This window comes from Acinonyx jubatus, chromosome D4, assembly GCF_027475565.1.
Source record: "Acinonyx jubatus isolate Ajub_Pintada_27869175 chromosome D4, VMU_Ajub_asm_v1.0, whole genome shotgun sequence".
NCBI lineage: Eukaryota > Metazoa > Chordata > Mammalia > Carnivora > Felidae > Acinonyx > Acinonyx jubatus.
This window is the reverse complement of record NC_069391.1, coordinates 76,975,794-76,999,233: the sequence shown is the minus strand read 5'-3', so window position 1 is coordinate 76,999,233 and position 23,440 is coordinate 76,975,794. Positions and strand designations below refer to the sequence as shown.

The window sequence follows — 23,440 nt, the reverse complement described above, 5'->3', positions numbered from 1 at the left end:
ATCAGAGAAAGAAGTGCCATATGATTTCACTTATATGTGGAATTTAAGAAGCAAAACAAACAAAAAGGGGAGAAAAAAACCAGACTCAGATTTGGAGAACAAACTGGTGCTCGCCAGAGGGGAGGTAGGTGGAGAGATAGGTGAAATAGATAAAAGGGATTAAGAGTACACTTACGGTCTTGAACACTGAGCAATGTATAGAATTGTTGAGTCACGGTATTATACACCTGAAACTAATATAACACTCTATATTAATTATACTAGAATTATTTTTTTCAGATTTCTATGAGCCAGCTTTAAAAAATACTTTCTTAAAAAAATTTTTTAACATTTATTTATTTTTGGGAGACAGAGAGAGACAGAGCATGAGCGGGGGAGGGGCAGAGAGAGAGAAGGAGACCCAGAATCTGAAGCAGGCTGCAGGCTCTGAGCAAGCTGTCAGCACAGAGCCTGGTGCAGGGCTCGAACCCACAAACCGTGAGATCATGACCTGAGCTAAAGTCAGATGCTCAACCGACTGAGCCACCCAGGCGCCCCTAAAAAATACTTTTTAACCAAGGTTGGTGGGCAGCACCACTGCCTTTTATGGTGCGACATAATCTACATAAACTACATACACTACACTGTCTTTTATGGTGCTAATAATTTCAGTTATTGCATTTAAATTATTTGCATGTAAATGATTCTATCTATCTTTAAAAGTTTTCCCTCATGGAAGCAGTCCTCTTTTTCAGACGTTCCAGATGGGACTCCTTCCAGGCAATTCAAATACTACAAGTGATTACCTCTGCCAGAGGGATGTAGAATAAATAAAGGTTAAAAGATCACAAAAATGTGACCATATGTCCAAACATACTGCATACGCTTTGGCAGAGAGAATATAAATGTTAAGGCAGATCATAGTCTGCTTGCCAGGAAATTATATTAAAAAATGAATAAAATAGCTCTTCTCACTTGATAAGGGCAGCTTGACAAAAGTTCCCCTGAACCTTAAAGAGTAAATTTGGCCACCGCACCAAAGTACCTCCCTATTTCTATCCTTCCTCCTTTACACAGCATGACCAGAAAGAAAAAACTCCTAAAACCTTGAAAACAAGAAACTAACATGTGTTTACAAGCATAGAATTCTAAAATCCCTGCAAAATAAAATAAAATTCCTTTCTTTTGACGCTGATGAACCAGTTTTCTAAAATAATCCTTGGTGACTGTGGAGCATGATCCAAGGGATTCTATCAGACCTAAAAATATTCTTCCATAGCTCTTTTTGGCTCATCATCAGCCAAGGTTATTGCTTCCCATAGGCCTGAGGACACCCTGTGAGGTGTGTCCCAATCTGGCAGATCAGTTGGGCCAGTAGAGCTTAACCAATCAGTTCCTGATAGAAGATGAATTTATAGCCTTTTTAAACGAAGGCATTAGCAGTGGAGCTGTGAGAAAATTTAGATTTCCCAAGAATTTTAGTAAGAGAAAGAGAAGTGAGGAAATTCCTAGGTCGAGAATTCAGTTTGGGGGAGGGGGTAAAAAGTCACTTTGGAGTTCTACCTTTCATTGAGTGAAGAGCCGAAGAAGAAATTACTTTTGAAAATGAGTGGATGTGCAGTGTAACGGATGTTTTGATGGGGTAATAGCATTCCTAAAGAAGGATTGCACTCTCAGTGATAATGTACAGATGGTCAAACAAGAGGAAACTGGCATAATATAAAGAGAATTATAAAGGTAGTTTGAAGTTGCAACCGTTTGCTATGACTCTAATCCCAAGGATGGCAGATAAAGATGTTCATGAATAACTGTTGCCCTAATTCACACTTTCTTGGGAGATGTAAGACTATAATTTGAGAGATCAGCCTCTTTACTGATGACCTTGTCTTCTAAGAAAGTCAAATACGCTAAGCAGAACATCTAGCAAATTAAAACTGACCTTGTGTAAGTATATGTGTGTACATACGCACACACACGCCATAAAGTGTGTGTGTGTGTGTGTGTGTGTGTGTCACTTTAGCCAGCTTTTCAGCCCTCCTAATCAGAGAAACTATATCTTCAGAAAACCTTTTCTTGATCTTTCCAGAAAAGTGAGATGAAATATGCCAGAAATAGCTTGTAAATTGACTCTTTTAAAATTGATGCTAGGATTTTGACTATTATTTACAGAGCTATTTTCTTGTATAACATTAAGGTCAAATACCTCCTGATTCCTCAGAAGGTTTATGTTGGGTACTTAATGTAAAGAGCCCCATACCAACCCCTGGCTCATCTGCTTTTGCCTTATGGCATACAACTGGCATAATTTATTCAAAGTCCAGTTATATACTCTGAAGATAATTAACTTTTTAAATTATATTTACTGTGAAAATAGCACATGTAGAGATTTAAAATATAAATTAAAATCTCTTTCCCAGTCCCTAGTCCATTCTCTAGAGATCCAATAGTCCATTAATCACTATTAAAAAATTCTATTTCTGGATCTTCTGTCAGTTTCAGATATAATTTATATAATATATTTGTGCCCTCATATCATGACTTGGCCACTTTGGATATTATCTCTTGATAGTCCTTTAAAAGATAAAATGTCTAGTATATTTAGACTGTTCCTCTACGTCCCAATTTTTGTTTATAATTGATGTTTAAATTTAAACTTAACAAATTCAAGTATTACTTGACTTAGTAAGATTAGACAGTCTCTATTGACTTCCCACTTGGAAAAATGAGGTTTTTAACACCCTTAAACTTCCTTCCACCAATCTTGCTTTTTTCCAAATATGCCACTTGTAATATTATTTTTAAATTGTCAAGATTCATATGTTTATATTCTGCTCTAACAATAATTGTCTTCCATGCTTTGTAAATGATAAAATTAAAACTTAAACACTAACATCATTTACAGCATTATGATTATAGAAGCATTTCGTATATGTACAGACTCAAACATATAAATAATAAACCTGCAATAATTATATAAAAAAGCTAAAATTTTGAAATAATATGGTAGTTCATGGAATCCAAGATATAGATCAAAGTAACAGGAGACAAAATCAAGACACATACCCAAATATTTTTAGTACATTTCATGTTACACATATGGTTTTGAAACCAGTGAACCTTAAAAAAAAAAAGTAAATTACACCCTGACATCATACTTCATACTAAAACAAAATTCAGGTAGTTTAAAAATATAAATGTGAAAAATAAAAATGTAAAATTATTCTAACATGTAAAAACATGGATAAATTTCAACTTTATTATGTTGATTAAGAGAATGAAATTGTATGGGGCGCCTGGGTGTCTCAGTCAGTTAAGCGTCCAACTTCGGCCCAGGTCACGATCTTGCAGTCTGTGAGTTTGAGACCCATGTCAGGCTCTGTGATGACACTTCAGAGCCTGAAGCCTGCTTCTTCGGATTCTGTGTCTCCCTCTCTCTCTGCCCCTCCCCCCGCTCGTGCTCTGTATCTCTTGCTCCCAAAAATAAATAAAACATTAAAAGAAAAATAGAAAATGAAGTTGCATAATAATGTTTACAGTGTTCCATTTATGTAAAATTTAAAATTCAAAAAAGTTCATTTTTATAAATGTAAAAATGTATAGTATAACTTTATAGAAAAGAAAACTACACACCAGTTTCAGTAAGGTGATTATATATAGACAGGGGAAAGATTGGAATCAAGAAGCACAAAAAGAAATTCAGTTGCCTTTAAAGAAAGGACATCTGAAGCAAATTTGGCAGAATGTTAGAGATTTGACAAAACTGGATAGTGGCGGCACAGTTTGTGTTATCTCTGTACTATTCTTAATGTTTGTAGTGGCTCAAACAATAAGCACTCTGAAAGTATGATCATCAAAATAGCTAGTATTAAGGCTTTTAATGCATGTCATTAGTATTCTAACTAACTTACCTATATTTTGTCACTGTCTACCATTTAAGGTAGAAACTATAGTTTTCCACAGATTTTAAAATGAGGAAACTACGAATTAGAGATTAATTTGCCCAAGTGTAAACAGTCTTTGGTGGCTATCTGATGCCAAAATCTGCATTATAAAACATTCAGTCAAATAGCCTCTCTATGAAATATGCAAGAAAAGCTTTTGTAGACATGGCACAAAACTAAAAACCCGTTCAGAGAAAGATTGATATATTTTGACTGGGTAAAAATTTAAATCTCTTTGTGCCAAAATTACCACAAACAAATGACTAAAGGAAAAGTTGTTTTCTGGGGTTATTTTTAAGTCAACTTTTTTTTTTTTTGTGAGGTTTATATGTTTCAAATGCTGTAACTTTTTTAAAGTTTTTTTTTTTCTTTTAGAGAGAGAGAGAGCATGAGTGGAGGAGAGGGGCAGAGAGGGACAGAGAGAGAATCCTAAGGAGACTCCACAACCAGTACCAAGCCCTATCCCTTGACCCCAAGATTACTACCTGAACCAAAATCGAGTCAGACATTTAACCAACTGAGCCATCCAGGCACCTCCTGATGGATTGTGTCAGCTGTAAACCTTATAACCACCACCACATTCAAGATCTATTTCCATTATTCCAGCGAGTTTCATTGTTTCATTGTTTCATTCAAATGAAAGTTTCATTCTCAGTTAATCATTTCCCCATCTTGACATCAGCCCCCCATCCAAGGCCTAAGCAACTATTTATCTGCTGTCTTTTACTATAAATTGGATTAATCTTTTCTAGATGTACATGTAAACGGAACCATATACATGCTTTTGTGTTTGGCTTTTTGCCTTAACATTTTTGAGATTGATCCATGTTTATATCATGTGTGTATCAGTAGTTCATTTATTATTGTTTTTTATTGCAGATAGTATTTCACTATTATATCATGATTTGTTCATTCACTTGATAATGAACAATTGGGTTGTTTGAAGTTTTCAGCTATTACAAAGACATCTATTAGGAAGATTGCTATACAAGTCTTTGTGTGAACATTTCTTTTCTTTTTCTTTTTTTTTTTTTGTTTTTGTTTTTGTTTTAGGTAAATATCTGGGGAGTAGAATGGTAGAGTGATATGGTAGGAATATGTTTAGCTTTATAAGAAATGCCCAAACTGATTAACAAGTTGAGCGTATTTTCAAATATGTTGCACATATTTTCATTGGCCATTCAAACATCTTTTTTGTGAAAGGCTTATTCAAAATTTTACCCATTTTTTTTTCAACGTTTATTTATTTTTGGGACAGAGAAAGACAGAGCATGAACGGGGGAGGGGCAGAGAGAGAGGGAGACACAGAATCGGAAACAGGCTCCAGGCTCTGAGCCATCAGCCCAGAGCCTGACGCGGGGCTCGAACTCACGGACCGCGAGATCGTGACCTGGCTGAAGTCGGACGCTCAACCGACTGCGCCACCCTGGCGCCCCTTACCCATTTTTTAACTGGGTTATTTGTCATCTTATTTTCTAAGTTGCCAGTTCTTTTCTTCCAGATAGAATTCCTCTGTCATTATACACAGTGAATATTTTCTCCCATTTGGGGGATGTTCTTTTCATTTTCTTAATTATGCTAGTGCCAAAACCATTACTGCAGTTTCATAGTAGGTCTTGAAATCCAAGTTTGTTCTTTTGAAAATTGGTTGGGCTCATCTAGATTCTTTAACATAAATTTTATAATCAGGTTTTTATTTTATATATTTTTCAAAAGCTTGCCAAAATTTTGAGGTTTCTGATCCATTACAAATATGTATCACTCCATTTATTTAGACTTTCTTTTATTTCTCTCAGCAATGGTGTATACTTTTCAGTGTAGAGGTATGACACATACTTTGCTAAATTATTCCTAAGACTTTCTTCTTTTCGTTGTAAATGATTTTTTTTATATTTCAATTTCCAATAATCTGTTGATAGTATGCAGCTAATTTTTATTGATTGACCTTGTGTCTGCAAGTTTACACAATTCACTTATTACTTTCACTAGGTTTTTATAGATTTCTTAGGATGACATTCAGTACAAGATTATAGAGAAGAGTGAGCATCTTTGCCCCATCCCCAGTATTAGGGAGAAATTGTTCAGTATCTCACCTTTAAATGCAATGTTAGCTATAAATTTTATAGCTGCCCCTTACAATAGTGAAGAGGTTTTCTAATACTACTTACCTGAGAATTTTTATCATTAATGGATGTTAAGTTTTGTTAAGTTCCTTTCCTTTATCTTTTGTAGTAAGCAAACGATAGGTTTTGTCTCTTTTTTTGTTAATGTGGTTAATTACATTGACTTACTTCATGAATGTTAAAACAATCTTACATTCCTGGGTTAAACTTTTCTGGTCCTAACATAGTTAGCAGCCTTTGATCTAGTTGGAGCTTATTATGGTTCTTAAGTTTGGATGTCTGTTTTCTTCCTCAGATTTTGGAAGTTTGTAACCATCATTGCCTCAAATAAGCTTTCTGCCTGTTTCTCTATCTTCTTTTACTGAGACTCCCATAATAAGTATGTTGATCCACTTTATTGTCACCTGTAGACTTATTTCACTTTCCTCAATTTTTTTCTTTGTTTCTCTGACTTATTAATTTTCAATGACCTATCATTTATTTCAGGATTTTTTTCTAACTAATCACAGTCTTTTGTTGAACCTGTGAGTTTTTAATTCAGTTATTGTATTTCTCAGCTTCAGAATCTGTTTGTTTCTTTTTTACAGTTTCTATATTTTTGTTGATATTCTGAATTTGTTCATGTATTGTGTTTGTGTGTGTATTTAAGTTGTTTATCTTTTAGCTCATTAGCATTTTAAGATGGCTATCTTCAGTTCTTCATCAGGTAATTCATATATCTTTCTTTAGGGTAAGTTTCTGGGGACTAATTTTGCTCCTTTGATTGAGCTATGTTTTCATTTCTCTATATGCCTCTTTTTTGTGTGTTTGCTTGCATTTTGGTTTGGTTTGTGGGGGGATTTTTGTTGTTGTTGTTTTGTTTTGTTTTGTTTTTTGTTTGTTTTGCTTCAATGTAGACATTTGAAGAAGCAGCCACTTGGCTTTGTACAATACTGGCTTTGTACAAGGAACATTGTCATTGTCAGCCTGGAAAGAGATTTGGGAGACTCTCAGACCTTTCTGGGGGATTCATCTTTGCTTGTCTTGGGTATGTTACTTCCCAATTAGAGAGGTTTCCCAGTTTCTTGTCTTTTTTTTCCTTTTTTTTTTTTTTTTAGGTTTATTCTCTTGCTCCCTCTGGTGTCGGTCCATGGTAGTACAGGTTCTTTGGTGCCCCTACAAGCTGCTGAGTCCTTCTTTGTTCTCAGTGGCGCCCCCAAGCATCTGAAATACGCTGGTAGGGTATCATCACTCTAAGTTAAGCAAGACAGAAACTAGTCAGTCCCTCAAAAGTTGGAATATTGGGTATATATTCTACTTTTCTCTTTCCTTCCCAAGTCTGTGTTTTCTCCTGATTGCCCCAAGCTGCGCTGGCTTGGGGAAGAGGCTCTAGGGAGTAAAATACAACTTTTTCTTTTTTACCTGTTTCAATGGAATTGTTCTTGTTTTTGTGCTTGCCTGGAGTACTGTGATATCTTAACTTATTTCTTGAGTTTTCATAAAAGCTTTTTGCACCATATTGCTGTTAACTCAGTGTCTGTGGGGGAACAAGATCTGGGTCTTCTTATTGTACCATCTTGCTGACCACTCCTATTGTCATCTTTTTGGATATTTTCCCTGGTTATAGAATCGTAGGCTAACAAGTTTGTCTTTTAGCATTTTAAAGGTGTCATATTTACTTCTGGATTTAAGTTTCTGATAAGGAATATTCAGTTCCTCTTAGGTTTGTTCCTCTGTACACAATGTGTCTCTTTTTTTTTCTGTGTAATGTTTTTTTTCTTCATTGGCTCTCAGCAATTTTATTTTTAAATTTGTCCACTTACCATTTCTATCAGATTTAGAAATTATTTTAGCCATTACTTCTTCAAAATTTTCCCTGCCTTATTCTCTCTCGTCTCTCTGTCTTAAGGTTCCAATTGCAGGTGATTCTTCTAGACACGGCCCAACAGGTCACTGAGTTCTGTTTTTAGTCTTTTTTGGTATGTGCTTTAGTTTGGATGGTTTCTTTTGCTCTGATTCCAAATTCATTGATGTTTGGTCTTCTACAATATCTAATATGTTGTTATCCTCATTCAGAAAAATTGTCATTTCAAGTTGATTTTTTCTTTATAATTTCTAAGGTTTCATTAGGTTCTTATGTATTCCATTTGTTCTTCAATTTGTTCATATTTTCCTTTAAATATTTGAGCATACAAGCATATTTTAATAGTTGTTTTAAGGTCTGCATAGTAATTTTAATTTGTTATTTCTGGGTCTCTTTACATTTTCTGATTGTTTAATTAAATGCTGTTTGGCATGTCTAGCGATTTTTCCTTGGGTGGTAGAATTTGCAGTCATGCTGTGTATTAAACTGTGTTGTCTTTCTATAAATGCAGTTGAAATTTGTTTTAGAAAACAGATAAACTACTTACAAATCAGGGTTTTTTTCAGGTTTGTTTTTCAACTTAATTAGCATGATCTGAAGTAACCTTCCTTTTAGGGATAATTGAGCTCTACTAAAGTATGACTTCATTGAGGTCACTAATTCTCTGAGCATAAAATGAGGAGTCTCTAAAACATTGAAAATTAATCAACATGCCACTCTGTGTTAGCTCTGGGAATTGTTCAGCTTATAGTTTCCCAGTCATCCTTTGTCCAGCTTCGTGAAGTTTCATCCTACTCATGCACAAATTTGTATTCAGCAAAGACTTAAAAAGAGATCCCTATCCAGAATACTGAAATTCTTTTTACTCAGTAGCTTCTTCTTTTCCAAAACTTCAACTTCCAATCTCTCAGCCATCCTCAATTCCAGTCTCTACCTCTTTAATTTAGCAAGACTGCAATGTTCAGCTTGGAACTTCCTTTTCTAGAACAGGGTCCAGAACCAGACTGAAAATCAGGGTGATCATTAGGCTCACCTCACTTATTTTCCTTACTGTAGGAATCACAGCTACCCAACAGTTGATAATAGTTGTTTCATATACTTTTTCCAGTTATCTAGTTGTTTATGGAGGAGAGAGTAAGTCAAGACCCTCTTATTCCACATCATGGACACAAGCTGAGGGCTTTTTTTTTTTTTTTTAACCAATGAACAAAAAAAAATGTGACCATACATCCCCCACCCAATAAGCCAAATATATGAACAAGTAATAGATTTATTTCTCCTTAAGAAAAGCAAATATCCAATAGATTTATTATGCTCTTATTAGTAATGAAGTACAGTTTATAACACATAGGATAATCTTTCCACTTATCAGGTTAATAAAGATTTTTAATGTAATACCTAATGTATTAAGTATTATAAACACTCCTTCATGATAAAACTCTCAGTAAGCTAGGAATAGAGGAGAATTTTCTCAACTTGATAAAGACTATACACCAAAAAACCTATAGCCAACACCATACTTAGTGAGTACTGCTATAAAGCAGGAAAAGAAAATAAATGGCATACAGTTTGAGAAAAAAGTAGTAAGTCTGCCTTTGTTCTTACATGATCTGTGTAGAAAATCCAAAAGAATTGACCAAAAAACTTCTACCAATAAGTGATTATAGCAAGGTCAGAGGATACAAATTAATGTACAAGATTAATCTGTTTCCTATAGAAACTAATAGAGTTTGATGGAATTTTATACAAATGGAGTTTGATATTTAAAAAAATACCATTTATACTAGCATCTAAACAAATGAAATATCTAAGTATAAATCTAACAAAATAGATAGAGGATCTATATGAGGAGAACTTCAAAACTCCAATGAAACCAATGAAAGAAGAACTAGATAAATTGCAAGGTATTCTGTGTTCATGAACAGGAAGACTCAGTATTGTCAAGATATCAGTTTTTCCCAGCTTGATTCAAAGCAACTGAAATCAAAATCCCAGAAAGTGCTTCTATAAATATAAACAAACTGATTCTGAAGTTTATATGGAGAGGCAAGAGACCCAGAGTAGCCAACACAGTGTTGAAGAAGAACAGCATTAGAGGAATGATGCTACCATCTTTAAGACTTTTGATTGAGTGGGGCACTTGGGTAGCTCAGTCGGTTAAGCATCTGACTTTGGCTCAGGTCATGATCTCATGATTCATAGTTTTGAGCCCCACATCAGCCTCTGTGCTGACAGTTCAGAGCCTGTAGCCTGCTTCAGATTCTGCGTCTCCTTGTATCTCTGCCCCTCCCTCACTCACACTCTGTCTCTCAAAAATGAATAAATGTTTTAAAAAAATTAAAAAATAGACTTATTATCAAGCTACAGTAATTAAGACAGTGTAGTATTGGTGAAAGAATAGACAAACAGATCAATGGAATGGAATAGAGAGCCAAAAAATAATCCCATAAAAATAAAGGCAACTGAATTTTACCAAAGGAGCAAAAGCAATACAATGAAGCAAAAATAGTGTATTCCACAAATGGTGCTGGAACAGCTGGACATCCACGTGTAAAAAAATGAATCTAAACACATACCTTACACTTTACAAAAACGAACTCAAAATGGATCACAGACTTTCAATGTAAAGCACAAAACTAAATAATTCCTAGAATATAACATAAGAATAAACGCTAGATGACTTTGGGCATAATGATATCTTTTTTATTTTATTTATTATTGTAGTTGACATACAATGTTACACTCGTTTCAGGTGTACAAGATAATGATTTCACAAACCTATACATCATGCTCTCCTTTCCATTAGCGTAGCTACCATCTGATGGTGATGCCTATTTAGATACAACACCAAATACAGGATCTATGAAAGAAATAATTGGTAAGTTAGACTTCATTAAAATTTAAAACTTCTGCTCTGTGAAAGGCAATGTTAAGAGAAAACAAGCCACAGACTGGGAGGAAATATTTGCAAAAGATACATCTGATAAAAGACTGTTATCCAAAATATGTGAAGAATACTTTAAAGCTCAACTATAAGAAAACAAACAATCCAACTAAAAAGTAGGCTAGAGGGGAAGGGCCAAGATGGCGGAGGAGCATGGAAGTTCTCGGCTTCTCTCATCCCTGAAATGCAGCACCAAACCATTTTGCACACCTAGGAAATTGATCTGAGGATTAACACAACAATCTGCATAACTTGGTAGGTTCCCAGTGCAGAGAAGTAAACTGGGGGAGAGAGAAGCTGTAAAGGGTAAGGAGCTGTTTTTGTGGAGAGAGTACAGAGAAAGGGGGGGGAGAGAGGGAGTGCAGGAAAAGCACTCCCCCTGAAAGTAGCTGGAGAGAAAGAGAAAGAGAGGAAACACAAGGGACTAAACAAGAAATCTGTCACTCAAAACCAGTGGCAGGGAGAAAGGAGAGGGTTTCAATACCATTAGAATGCTATAAAGAGAGGAGTGAAGAGTTGGAAATTCAGGAGCTCAATACCAGGTGGTGCTCTGGTGGGGGGGAAAGGCGAATCCCCAGTAGGGGGCAGTGAGGTCCAAGGGGTCTGTGAACCACACAGGGAGAAGTGTTTCCCCTGCCCAGAGGGTATTTGGTAGAGGCCATACAGCCTCCCCACAAGCAGAGGTCTCAGTGAACCCCAAAGAACAGCCATGTTTGCTGGTATTGGAACACAGACTCCAGAGTGCAGTGAAACCTGGCACCTGCTGTGTGTTGTGGTTTGCCATAATCTCTGAACCTCTGCCACCATGCAATCACACAAACTTTTTCTGGGGCAAGCCGGCACCAGGCCACAGTTTCTGAACCTCTGCCACAGTGCAATCGCACAAACATTCTCAGGGGCAAGCCAGCACCTGGCTATTACTCAATGAGACCCTCCCCCAAAGGATCCAAGCTGCAGGAGTCTCTGAAGTGAGGGGTTTGGAAACACAGCCCCATCTGGGATAAAATTCAGGAGGAAGGTGCCGCCTGGCAGGCTGACACCTTAGACCTGGACAGTGTAAAAGCGAGGAGTGGACTAAGGCCTAAGACAAAGGAGGGGTGCTTGATTGTGGGTTGGGGAGAGTGCAGAGTTCCCGTGCCAGAGACTAGGAAGCTAGGTGAGGCCATTTTCACATCTACCACGCATGCACATAAACGTGCACATGCGCCACACCAATCCACCCCAATAAGCTAAGCAGTGCAACCTAGTGGAGAACAGAGCCATTACACCAAGCCCCGCCCAACTGTGCCCTCCTAACACATGCCTAGAGGACCACCACAAGTCTCACTGCCTGCTTAGTGTACGGACTATGAAGTGCTTCATTGTCGAGTTCTAGGGAAAACTGGATGTAACTTCATTCAGATTTCATACTGTTTGCTAGTCCATCTGTACATTTTGTTTTGTTGCTTTTGTTTAAGGTTTTTTTCCTTTCTCTTTTCTTTTTCTTTGATACAGAAAGAGACATTTTTATTTCCATTTTTTTAATTTAAATTATTTTTGTTATGTTTTTTAATTTTTTGTAACTTTTTTATTCTATTTCACTTTCTTCATTTCATTTTATTCTATTTTATTGTGTACATTTTTTTTCAATTTTTAAAACTTTTTCTTACTTTTTTTTCTTCTTTCCCTTTTTTCTCTATTCTATCAAGCTTCTTTCAACAACCAGATCAAAACACACCTAGGATCTAGGTTTCTTTATTTGAAATTTTGTGTGTTTTTTAAATTTTTTAATTCTTATTTTGTATTTTATTAATGCGTTTTCTTCCTCCAAAATGACAAAATGAAGGAATTCACCCCAAAAGAAAGAACAGGAAGACATGACATCCAGCAGCTAATCAATACACATATAAGTAAGATGTCTGAACTAGAATTTAGAACCACAATAATTGAATTAAAGAAAAATTAATTAAGTTTAATTTAATTTTAAAAATTACATCACATTAGTGAGACAAAGCATAAGAACCACATGATCCTCTCAATAGATGCAGAGAAAGCATTTCACAAAATACAGCATCCTTTCTTGATAAAAACCATCAAGAAAGTAGGGATAGAAGGCTCACACCTGAAGATCATAAAAGCCATATATGAAAGACCCACCGCTAATATCATCCTCAATGGGGAAAAACTGAGAGCTTTCCCCCTAAGGTAAGGAACATGACAAGGATGTCCACTCTCACCACTGTTATTCAGCGTACTGTTGGAAGTCCTAGCTTCTGGAATCAGACAACACAAAGAAATAAAGCCATCCAAATCAGGAAGGAGGAAGTCCAACTTTCACTCTTTGCAGATGACATGATACTCTATGTGGAAAACCCAAAAGATTCCACTAAAAAACTACTAGAACTAATCTATGAATTCAGCAAAGTCTCAGGATATAAAATCAGTGCACTGAAATCGGTTGCATTTCTATACACCAATAATAAACCAGCAGAAAGAGAAATCAAGGAATCGATCCCATTTACAATTATACCCAAAACCATAAAATACCTAAGAATAAACCTAACCAAGAAGGTGAAAAATCTATTCACTGTAAACTATAGAAAGCTTATGAAAGAAATTGGAGAAGACACCAAAAAAAAAAAAAACAAAAAAAGGAAAAGAAAGTGGGAAAACATTCCATGCTCATGGATTAGAAGAACAAATATTGTTAAAATGTCGATACTACCCAAATCAATCTACATATTCAGTGCAATCCCTATCAAAATAGCACCAGCACTCTTCACAGAACTAGAACAAAGAATCCTAAAATTTGTATGGAACCAGAAAAGACCCTGAATAGCCAGAGCAATGCTGAAAAAGAAAACCAAAGCAGGAGGCATCACAATCCCAGACTTCAAGCTATACTACAAAGCTGTCGAGTATAGTATATAGTACTGGCACAAAAACAGGCACTCAGATCAATGGAACAGAATAGAGAACCCAGAAATGGACCCACAAATGTATGGCCAGCTAATCTTTGACAAAGCAGGAAAGAAGATCCGATGGGATAAAGACAGTGTCTTCAGCAAATGTTGTTGGGAAAACTGGACAGCGACATACAGAAGAATGAGAATGGACCACTTTCTTACACAATACACAAAAATAAACTCAAAATGGATGAACGGCCTCAATGGAAGACAGGAATCCATCAAATCCTAGAGGAAGAAGCAGTCAAAAACCTCTTTGACCTCAGTCACACCAACTTCTTATTCAACATGTCTCCAGAGGCAAGAGAAACAAAAGCAAAAATGAACTATTGGGACCTCATCAAGATAAAAAGCTTCTGCACAGTGAAGGAAACAATCAGTAAAACTAAAAGGCAACTGAAAGAATGTGAGAAGATATTTGCAAATGACATAACAGATAAAGGGTTAATATCCAAAATCTATAAAGAACTTATCAACACCCAGAAAACAAATAATCCAATGAATAAATGGGCAAAAGACATGAATAGACACTGTGTTAAGAAGACATCCAGATGGCTAACAGACACATGAAAAAATGCTCAACATCGCTCATCATCAGAAAAATACAAATCAAAACCCCCATGAGATACCACCTCACACCTGTCAGAATAGTGAAAAATAACAACTCAAGCAATGATAGATGTTGACGAGAATGAGGAGAAAGAGGAACCCTTTTGCACTGTTGGTGGGAATGCAAACTGGTTCAGCCACTCTGGAAAACAATATGGAGTTTCTTCAAAAAACAAAAAATAGAACTACCCTATGACCCAGAAATTGAACTGCTAGGTATTTATTCAAAAGATATAGGAATACATTTTCGAAGGAGCACATGCATCCCAATGTTTATAGCAGCCAAAGTATGGAAAGAACCCAAATGTCCATCGACTGATGAACGGATAAAGAAGATGTGGTACATCTATACAATGTAATAGTACTCGGCAGACAAGAAGAATGAAATCTTGCCATTTGCAACAATGTGGATGGAACTAGAGTATATTACGCTAAGTGAAATTAGTCAGAAAAAGACAAATACCATATAACTTCACTCATATGTGGAATTTAGGATACAAAACACATGAACATAAGGGAAGAGAGGAAAAATAATAGAAAAACAGGAAGGGGGATAAAACATAAGAGACTCAAATACAGAGAACAAACTGAGGGTTGCTGGAGTTGTTTGGTGTGGGGGGATCAGCTAAATGGGCAAGGGGCACTAAGGAGGGCACTTGTTGGGGTGAGCACTAGGTGTTATATGTAGGTGATTAATTACTGGATCCTACTCCTGAAATCATTATTGCACTATATGCTAACAAAGTTGGATGTTAATTTTTAAAAAATAAATTAGAAACAAAAAAAGTAGGCTAAAGAATTTTTTCAGTTTATTTCTTTACTTTTGAGAGAAACAGAGAGAGAGAGCAAGCAGAGGAAGGGCAGAGAGAGGGAGTTTGAGAATCCTAAGCAGGCCCTGCACTGTCAGCACAGATAGGCCAAAGACTTTAACGAACACTTCGCCAAAAAAGACATATAGATGACCAATAAGCATTTGAAAAGATGCCCCACATCATGTGTCCTCAAAGAAATGCAAATTAAAATAACAATGAGATATCACTGCAAATCTTATTAAAATGTCCAAGATCTGGAATACTGACAATAGCAAATGCTGATGAGGATGTGAAGCAACAGGAACTCTCATAGTTTGCTGTTGGGATTGCAAAATGGTACAGCCACTTTGGAAGACAGTTTGGCAGTTTCTTACAAAACTAAACATATTCCTACCATATGAACCAGCAATTTACCTTGGCATTTACCCAAAAGATTTGAAAACTTATGTCCACACAAAAACCTGCACCCAGCTGTTTATAGCAGCTTTATTTACAACTGTCAAAACTTAGAAGCAACCAACATGTTCTTCAGTAGGGGAATAGATAAATAAACTGTGGTACATCCAGACAATGGAATATTATTCAGTGTTAAAAAGAAATGAACTATCAAGCCACAAAAAGACATGGAGAAACCTTAAATACATATTACTAAGTGAAAGAAGACAATTTGAAAAGGCAACATAGTGTATGACACCAACTATATAACACTTGGAAAAGACAAAAACATGGAGGTAATAAAAAAAATCAGTGGTTGGATATGGGAGGGGAATAAATAAGCAGAATAAAGAGGATATTTAAGGCTGTGAAAATGGATATATATCATTACACATATGTCCAAACCCATAGAATGTACAAAACCAACAGTGGACCCTAATGTAAGCTATGGGTGATTATTATGTGTCAGTTTAACTTCATCAATTAAAAAAAAAAAAGGTTTAAAAGTATTTTTAGTTTGCAGTCAGGAAAACTTTATTGTTCTCTTTGAAAGTCATTTTTTCACTAGACACAATTTTATCAAGTTCTATTCCCTGTTATTTGCAAAGATTAAAATTTTGACTCCACTGAAAATATAACGTTGTTACATATTTATGCATTGAACTTTTGTAGCAGTCTATTTATTTTAAGGATTTCTGTCATTAATGGTAGGTAGTTAGTAAGAATGCAGGATTTACACGCATACTAGAGTGGCCATACCAGTCTTGATTTTGTCCTTACCCATGAAAATCATGAGTCCAAACATAGCTAACAACTGGAGGGGACAGGAATCATGGCTCCTCTTGGGTGTTTTATGCCTGACAGAAACCAAATTGCAAGTATTATTTTCTTCTTTCTCCTCTACTCTTCCAATAAACATGTTGAAATCTATGCCACTGGAACGTAATTTACCGTGGTCGCTCCATCTTGCTTACTCTTTAGAACTGTTCTATCAAGGAAAATCACCACCCTGGGACTACAACTGGGACTGGGATTGTAAAGCAATTTAAACCATAATACGATTGTCTCAATTTGGGACTTAGAGACAAAATAGGTCTCCTTCTTCTTATCTGAGTCTGCCATTTGTTCCCTACATCACTCGTGAACATTTCTATCTCCTCTACCAGGCTCTAATTTTCTTTAAGTTTAGGGACAATTTATTATGGGTTTCCACACTCTGAAGGCATATAACTTCCTAAAAGAGGGAAGGGAAAGTAGAAGTCCATGAACAAATTTCTTTTGCCAATGATGTTTTACCAAAGTTTTTATAAGACTTCCAGAGAAGTCAGTTCTCCTATAAGTCTTAAATAGTATCACTTGATTGGATGACAGATAGTAAATATTTTGAACCAGGGATACTTGCTAAAATGATGAATCAGTCAATGTAACATATTCCAAATTCCAGATCAATTATAACCACTCTGAAGTTTTGCTCAGAACCAACCTCTACAGATTTGAAGTGATTATAAAAGATCACTGTATGATAATTGTTAGGTTTTTCTGATTTCTTTAACTTCTCCCATCCCACATAGGTGTTGGAGTAGTATTTAAAATCTGAATTAGGTGAAATACATCAAAAATTATTTCCATTATACCAAAGCAGTATTCAGCCACTTACTGAACCCATCTTTATAGGTTACTAAGAACTGGGAATCACCAACAGCACTTTATTTTTGTAGAAAAGAGCCTTAAGTAAAGTAGATCAACCCAAGTTTTTTTCTAAATATTTCAAATTAAATCACAGTGTATTTATTAAGCTAAGTTTGTTTGGCTACTTATATTGCCCTAATATCTTATTAAATCTATTGTTTTCCCATTGCAATTGAAAAGTACTCCCCAGGACAAGGAACAATCACTGGTTTTGGAGAACAGAGCTTATGTTTTATATAAGCACATAATTTACCAGAGAAGGCTTTATAGCTTCACAGGTCCCACAATATATGGAACCAAGGTATTTTCATAAAGAAGGAAAGTGATGAGATAAGGAAGGTCTATAAAATAGAAAAACCAATTTTATATAAATTCTTAGAAAGAAATTTTCTGAGTTTCTGATTCTAAGATTCTGTTGTGTCTTTGTAAAGATAGTTATGATCCCATAACCAAAGAGCTTAAAGGGGAAAAATTTCCAAAAGATGAGACAAATAAGATCAGACTGAAAACAACATACAACAATAGAAGATCAGAATTAAGGGTAAATGGAAGAGTAGAATGAGCAGATAAACAGAGATCTGAGACAAAGTCTTAAAACAATAGCTCTGTTGAAAGCAGACCACAACGATGTGATCTTAATGAATAAGGGAATTAATTACTTACTCACTCCAGTTTTGATTATGTCTGTCAAGAAGAATTACTTCAAACTGAAAAGTGTAGAGCACACTTACATTTTTTAATCATTGTTCCTGCTGAAAATAATTTATGTTGCATAAGGCATAGAAAACTTACCTTTACAAATGTATCGCTAACCTGACTAAGGTAAAAACTAAGAGCAAACAGGAACTAGAGAGATAAGCAAATCCCATAGAAGCCCACTTGCTGGCTGAAATGTGAGCATCTGCTGAACTCCGATGAACTTTTTCACAGTCCTCAAGGCATGAAAATAAAGTAGATAAAGGCAAGCTGCCAAGGTGGGAGGTCAAATAGGAGACACACACACACACACACACACACACACACACACACACACACACACTTAAATCTGCATTTCCCAAAATGGAAAGCCCTCAAACAAAATTGTAAACAAGAACTGACCTCTGGTACTCCATCCAATGGGAACCAAAAGGAAAATTGCCTATCTTGGCATCAGATGAAGCAGGAAAACACCATGAGAGAGAGCCTGCAGACAAAACAGAGTCACAGAGAAGCAAAAATGAGAAGCAAAAAGGAATTAACATAGCACTCTTTTTTTTTCCTGGTGTGGAGGGAAAGACGTGGAATTAAGACCAAGCACCCAAAGGACTTTACAGTTAATTAGAAATGTTCTAATTATAAACTGTGTATATATACATGGGTATTTTTATATCATTTTCTCCATAAGTGATAAATATTCTTAGTAATTTTCTAAAAATCTTAAAAATGGAAACACTATGTATTTATGAGTATGTGAAGGCCAGAAAAAGTCAGGAATTTCAGAAACTTTTTAAAAAAGTTAAAGATTTACAAAACTTTTCATCAATTCCTGGCAAAATGCTAGAGTCAGTTACTGAACAAATTTGTGAGCTCATAGAAAAGAAAGACGAGCTCTCCAAGCCACAGGAAGAATTTAAGACTAAATCATTTCACAGTAACCTCTTTTTTCAATAAAGTTATCAGATCTTAAACAATGTCTTACTTCCAGTATAGTATCTGTAAATCGGCCTTCATAAAATGTAGGCAAGGAATAAAACCATAACATGATGAGTACACATCATAAGCATAAACATGAACACGGTTGAACAGCAGTTCCAAAATGTCTTGATTAATGTATTATCAATGGATCCCAATATCGTGGCACAGGGCTGCATTTTTGTTTGTTTGTTTGTTTGTTTTTGCTTGCTTGTTTATCTGTCCCACTTTTGTTGGATATTTCTAACAATAATCTGAACAAGGACATAGAAAATGCTCTCCCAGTTGCACAAGTCAAAAAGGATAGATGGTTTATTGATTGAAAGGATTCAAAAATATCTTGAGAAGCTTGCACCCTGATTAAATGTCAAAAGATAAAACATAAGGGAAAACATAATTGTATAGGACCTGATTTAAGTACAGTCCATGTAAATAATATAAAACAAACCACCAAATAATATGGTTGTTAATGAAGTGAAAGCATATGATCCCCAGGTCTGGGCTCATCAGATAATATCTAAAGTATTATATTTAATTAATAAGAAGCTAAGTTTAGTGAGGGAAAGGTGAAATGATAATTGTTTTGGGGAAGAGGAGACCATTTGTGTGATATTGGACAAGTTGTCCAACTTCTCTGGGTCCCATTTCTACTTTTAAAATATTTGAATGTTCCTTTCGGTCTGGAAATCCTTTAGTTCTATCAACCCCATTCTGTTGTGTCCTTCACATGACACGCTTTAAAATAAACCTAGAGCCCCTTGGCTGTGTCCACAGGAAGGATGCCAGGACAGAGAAGGATCTAGAAACATAAAGGCATGTAAGGCATCATCACAGAAGAATTCCCTGAAAAATTGTCCTGAAAAATTGCTTCAAGTGTGGGGAAAATGAAATACTTAAGTTTTCTCTTCTCTTGTTTTGTTTTGTTTTTCCCATTTATCTCGGGGGATGATCTATAGAAGAGAGGTTCAATTTTTTTCTTTTACTGAAGAAATTACCTGGAGGCAGATTTTGGCATTTCCCTACCACTGTTGAAAAACTTATATACAATAATGAGAAGTATACAACCAGGAATGATGATTTTCTCCCAAGAGTATTGTGAAAGGATTCGTAGATAGAACTGGCCTTGATGACCTCTAGGTTCTTTTAAGTTCTTTGATTTCACTGTAGAATTAGGTAACATAAAGTAACCTAAAATACCAGGCCAGGAACTGCTGTTCCCAAGTTAGCCATGAGTATCAACAGAAAGATATTTTTCTTTGCTGTTTCACCTTAAATGACAACAGAAAGAAAGCGAAGTGAACTGCTGTGGATCATTGCAAAATAGAACAGCCATAAAATCCCCAGGTATATGACATAAAGTCATATTCTATCATGTCGATGGCCCAAGACAGATTTAAAGGGAAAGACCTTTAGGGGTGCCTGGGTGGCTCAGTCAGTTAAGCATCCAACTTACGCTCAAGTCATGATCTTGTGGTTTGTGAGTTCGAGCCCCGCATCGGGCTCTGTGCTGACAGCTCGGAGCCTGGAGCCTGCTTCCGATTCTGTGTCACCCTCTCTCTCTGCCCCTCCCCCACGCATGCGCACGCGCTCTCTCTCTCTCTCTCTCTCTCCCAAAAATAAGTAAACGCTAAAAAATAAATAAATAAAAATAAATAAATAAAGGGAAAGACCTTTAACCTGTAAAGCATGGTGGTTCCCTGCCCCCATATCCCTTCTCTCCCCACAGACATTTTGGTCAGGAAGCGGGTCTCTACCATGCTATAATCAAAACAAACAGCTGGTACAGTCTCAGTAAAGATGGACTTACTGAAGAGAAAAAAGAGATGATTCCCTCAAATTGACAAATGGAAGTTGAGATGAAGACGTACCAGAGCATTACTCTTGCAGAGCAGGTGCCAAACAAATCAGATCACCCTCATCTCACCTGATTGATCTGTTGTTCCTCCCTGTTCTATGTGCTCCCTCTACCTTGTCTTAGCAAATTGCATTTAAAACGAAAAGGTAAAATATCATTTTGGCATTCAGTCTGCATGATATTGTTGAAGCTGGCTTCTTGAGGAAAATTCGTGTTGTTCCAACAGCCCGCAGTCATTTTGATGTGAGTACCTCATGATTAAGAGGTCAGTTCTTACCAAGAGGAGCAGATGTTGTTGGTGTTATCTGGGTAGTCTGTTCACTGTCAGCAAACGAAGTTCCCATTAGGAGAAAAACTCTAAGTGTATCTTTCCTAGAGGATTACACTCATTTAATTTTCTTCTCCTGGCTTTTTTCCATGAGATTTGGGGTTGTTACAAAGATGTGCCATGGAAATTTTCTCTTCCCAGCAGATGCCATCATTAAGTTGGATAAGAATTTCAAGATTTAGGGAGAGATTGGATCATGGCACACAGTCGAGTCCTGTTACTTGACTCTGTAAGCAATCAGCCTTCTTTATTATTTAACCATCACGAGGAGCTTTTTCCTTTCGTGTAAATGAAGCTGAACCTCAGAATAAAACATTGCACCTCTACTAAGACTGAAAATGTCACCCTTGTATCCTTTGCAAAACGTAACCGAAATAAACCCTAACAGAGCCCCTTCAGCCTAAACAGCAGGAACCAGAAAATTAAAATACTGTGGTTTTGTAACACATGGGCCTTAATGAAAGTGTGTGCCGCATGCTTGATTACTTACTAGTTCTGTCCCCTGATTATGCTCTCTGACCTCTTCTGGAAGTAACTGCCTCCCTCTGCTCCTTCAGTTTTCCATATGACATGAATGCCAAGATAGCTCGAAAAATTAAAAACAATTAACGCGCTGTGAGGGAAAATAGAAAAGTCTCATTAAGCATCACATGTTTAGAAAAACTCTCCTTCTTCCGTGTCTCTCTGTCTCTTTCCTAAGGGTAAAATAAAGATAAAATTGTTACATTTAGAAGTTTATCATGTATCTCTGAAGATTTCTTAAAAACAGTTTCTCTTACCTTGTCTGGAACCAAGAGATAGCATTTAGGAAAAAGTGACAACAGACAACTAGGCTAGGGTCCGACTGAAGGAAGAAGAATATTCTTAAAGTTGTTATTTGAAGACATGACAGGGGAGAAAGGATCAATTATTCAGGAAGTGCTTTTGTGACGGTTTTCCCCCATGCCCCTCTTTCCTCACCAACAAGCGATAATGAAAACGAAATCATGTTTCTTCAGAAAACTAGAGGATTCTGTTCTCTGTCAAGCTTAGGGCAAAATTCAAATTTGAAAATTATCTGAGCCAGCATTTGATCTATATAAGGAAACTGTGTCTCTGAAATTAAAGTCACTAAAATAAGTGATTGTTTTTGAGTCAGGTAACATTGATAATATTTCTTGAGTCACACGACTGGTAGAACCACTCCTCTGGAGCAAATTAAAAAAAAAATTGGAAAAAAATATTTTAAATTAAAATTATATTATTTAGCACATGGACATGTCCTTACTGATTAAAACACATTTATTGGCAGTTAAGCATGGCATTCACCCATAGACGTTAAACTGAACTTTGCCTGCCACCAAGTTTCTCCTCTAAAACAGAAAATATTCTGATAAAGACGAAGGCTACCCATTCAGAGCTATTTTTTTAAAGTAAAAATTAAGCAGTGATGTTCCTTTTATTTAATTTTGGTAAATAATATCTTTATTATTATTTTCTACTTTATTATTTATTTACTATTATTATCACTGTTTTGCAGCTCCAAAAGCGTGTGGTTCTGTACTGACAATTTCCACCATGTTTGAGGCCAAGTTAATAAATTGTTCCCAAAAGTCCTTACAAAAGATCATAACCAAATAAGATAAACTTATTCTTAAGCATTTATATTACCCAGCTTTTATCACACACTCTGCTGAAATCATTAATAATATTTTCACTCTCTTTGCATAGAGTACAAATTAGGATGTTAATTTCTTATTTGAAAAAATTTTCTATTAAGAGCTCAAGTCTGATGGTGAAGAGGTTCCTATCTGACACTAATTAGCTGTATGACTTTAAGCAAATTATTTAATGGCCTTGTGCCTTGATTTCCTCATCTATAAAGTGAGCCATAGTAATACCCACCTGCTTATCTGTGAAAATCAAACGCATTATCAATGTGAAACTGCTTTCTAGAATTAATAATAACTTTTTGGTTCATAACTTTTATTTTGAATTTAACCTTTTGAATTATTAAGTCTTTGATTGTGAAATGGTGACAACAGTAATGATGGTGATGATGATCATGAGTGCAGCAGGGTCTGTAGGCTCTGTGCTCAGATGCTCAGCAAGAGCTACCAGATCTCTGAATGATGCCATTTCTCTAGTGAGGTAACAGAGCAGCCTTGCCCCTACCAGGATTTGAGTCACATTTGGCTCACAAATGTGAGGGTTTAGGTATTGCTTCCTGGTTGTTAAGGGCTAGAATCCTTCTTAACTGTTAGATTTCGGTTAATGACTGACATAG

General features: G+C 36.0%; 1 long non-coding RNA gene across 1 annotated transcript in view; it reads right to left on the bottom strand.

Moving 5' to 3' along the window:
- LOC128312236 (uncharacterized) overlaps nt 1-23,191 on the bottom strand; it is a 34,375-nt gene extending 11,184 nt beyond the window's left edge. Inside the window, exons 1-3 of the long non-coding RNA XR_008291259.1 lie at nt 23,059-23,191; nt 21,665-21,787; nt 18,419-18,503 (exon numbers count right to left, since the gene is read on the bottom strand). This is a non-coding gene — a long non-coding RNA (uncharacterized LOC128312236). The remainder of the gene's footprint in view (nt 1-18,418; nt 18,504-21,664; nt 21,788-23,058) is intronic.
- Between the last annotated feature and the right edge of the window lie 249 nt (nt 23,192-23,440).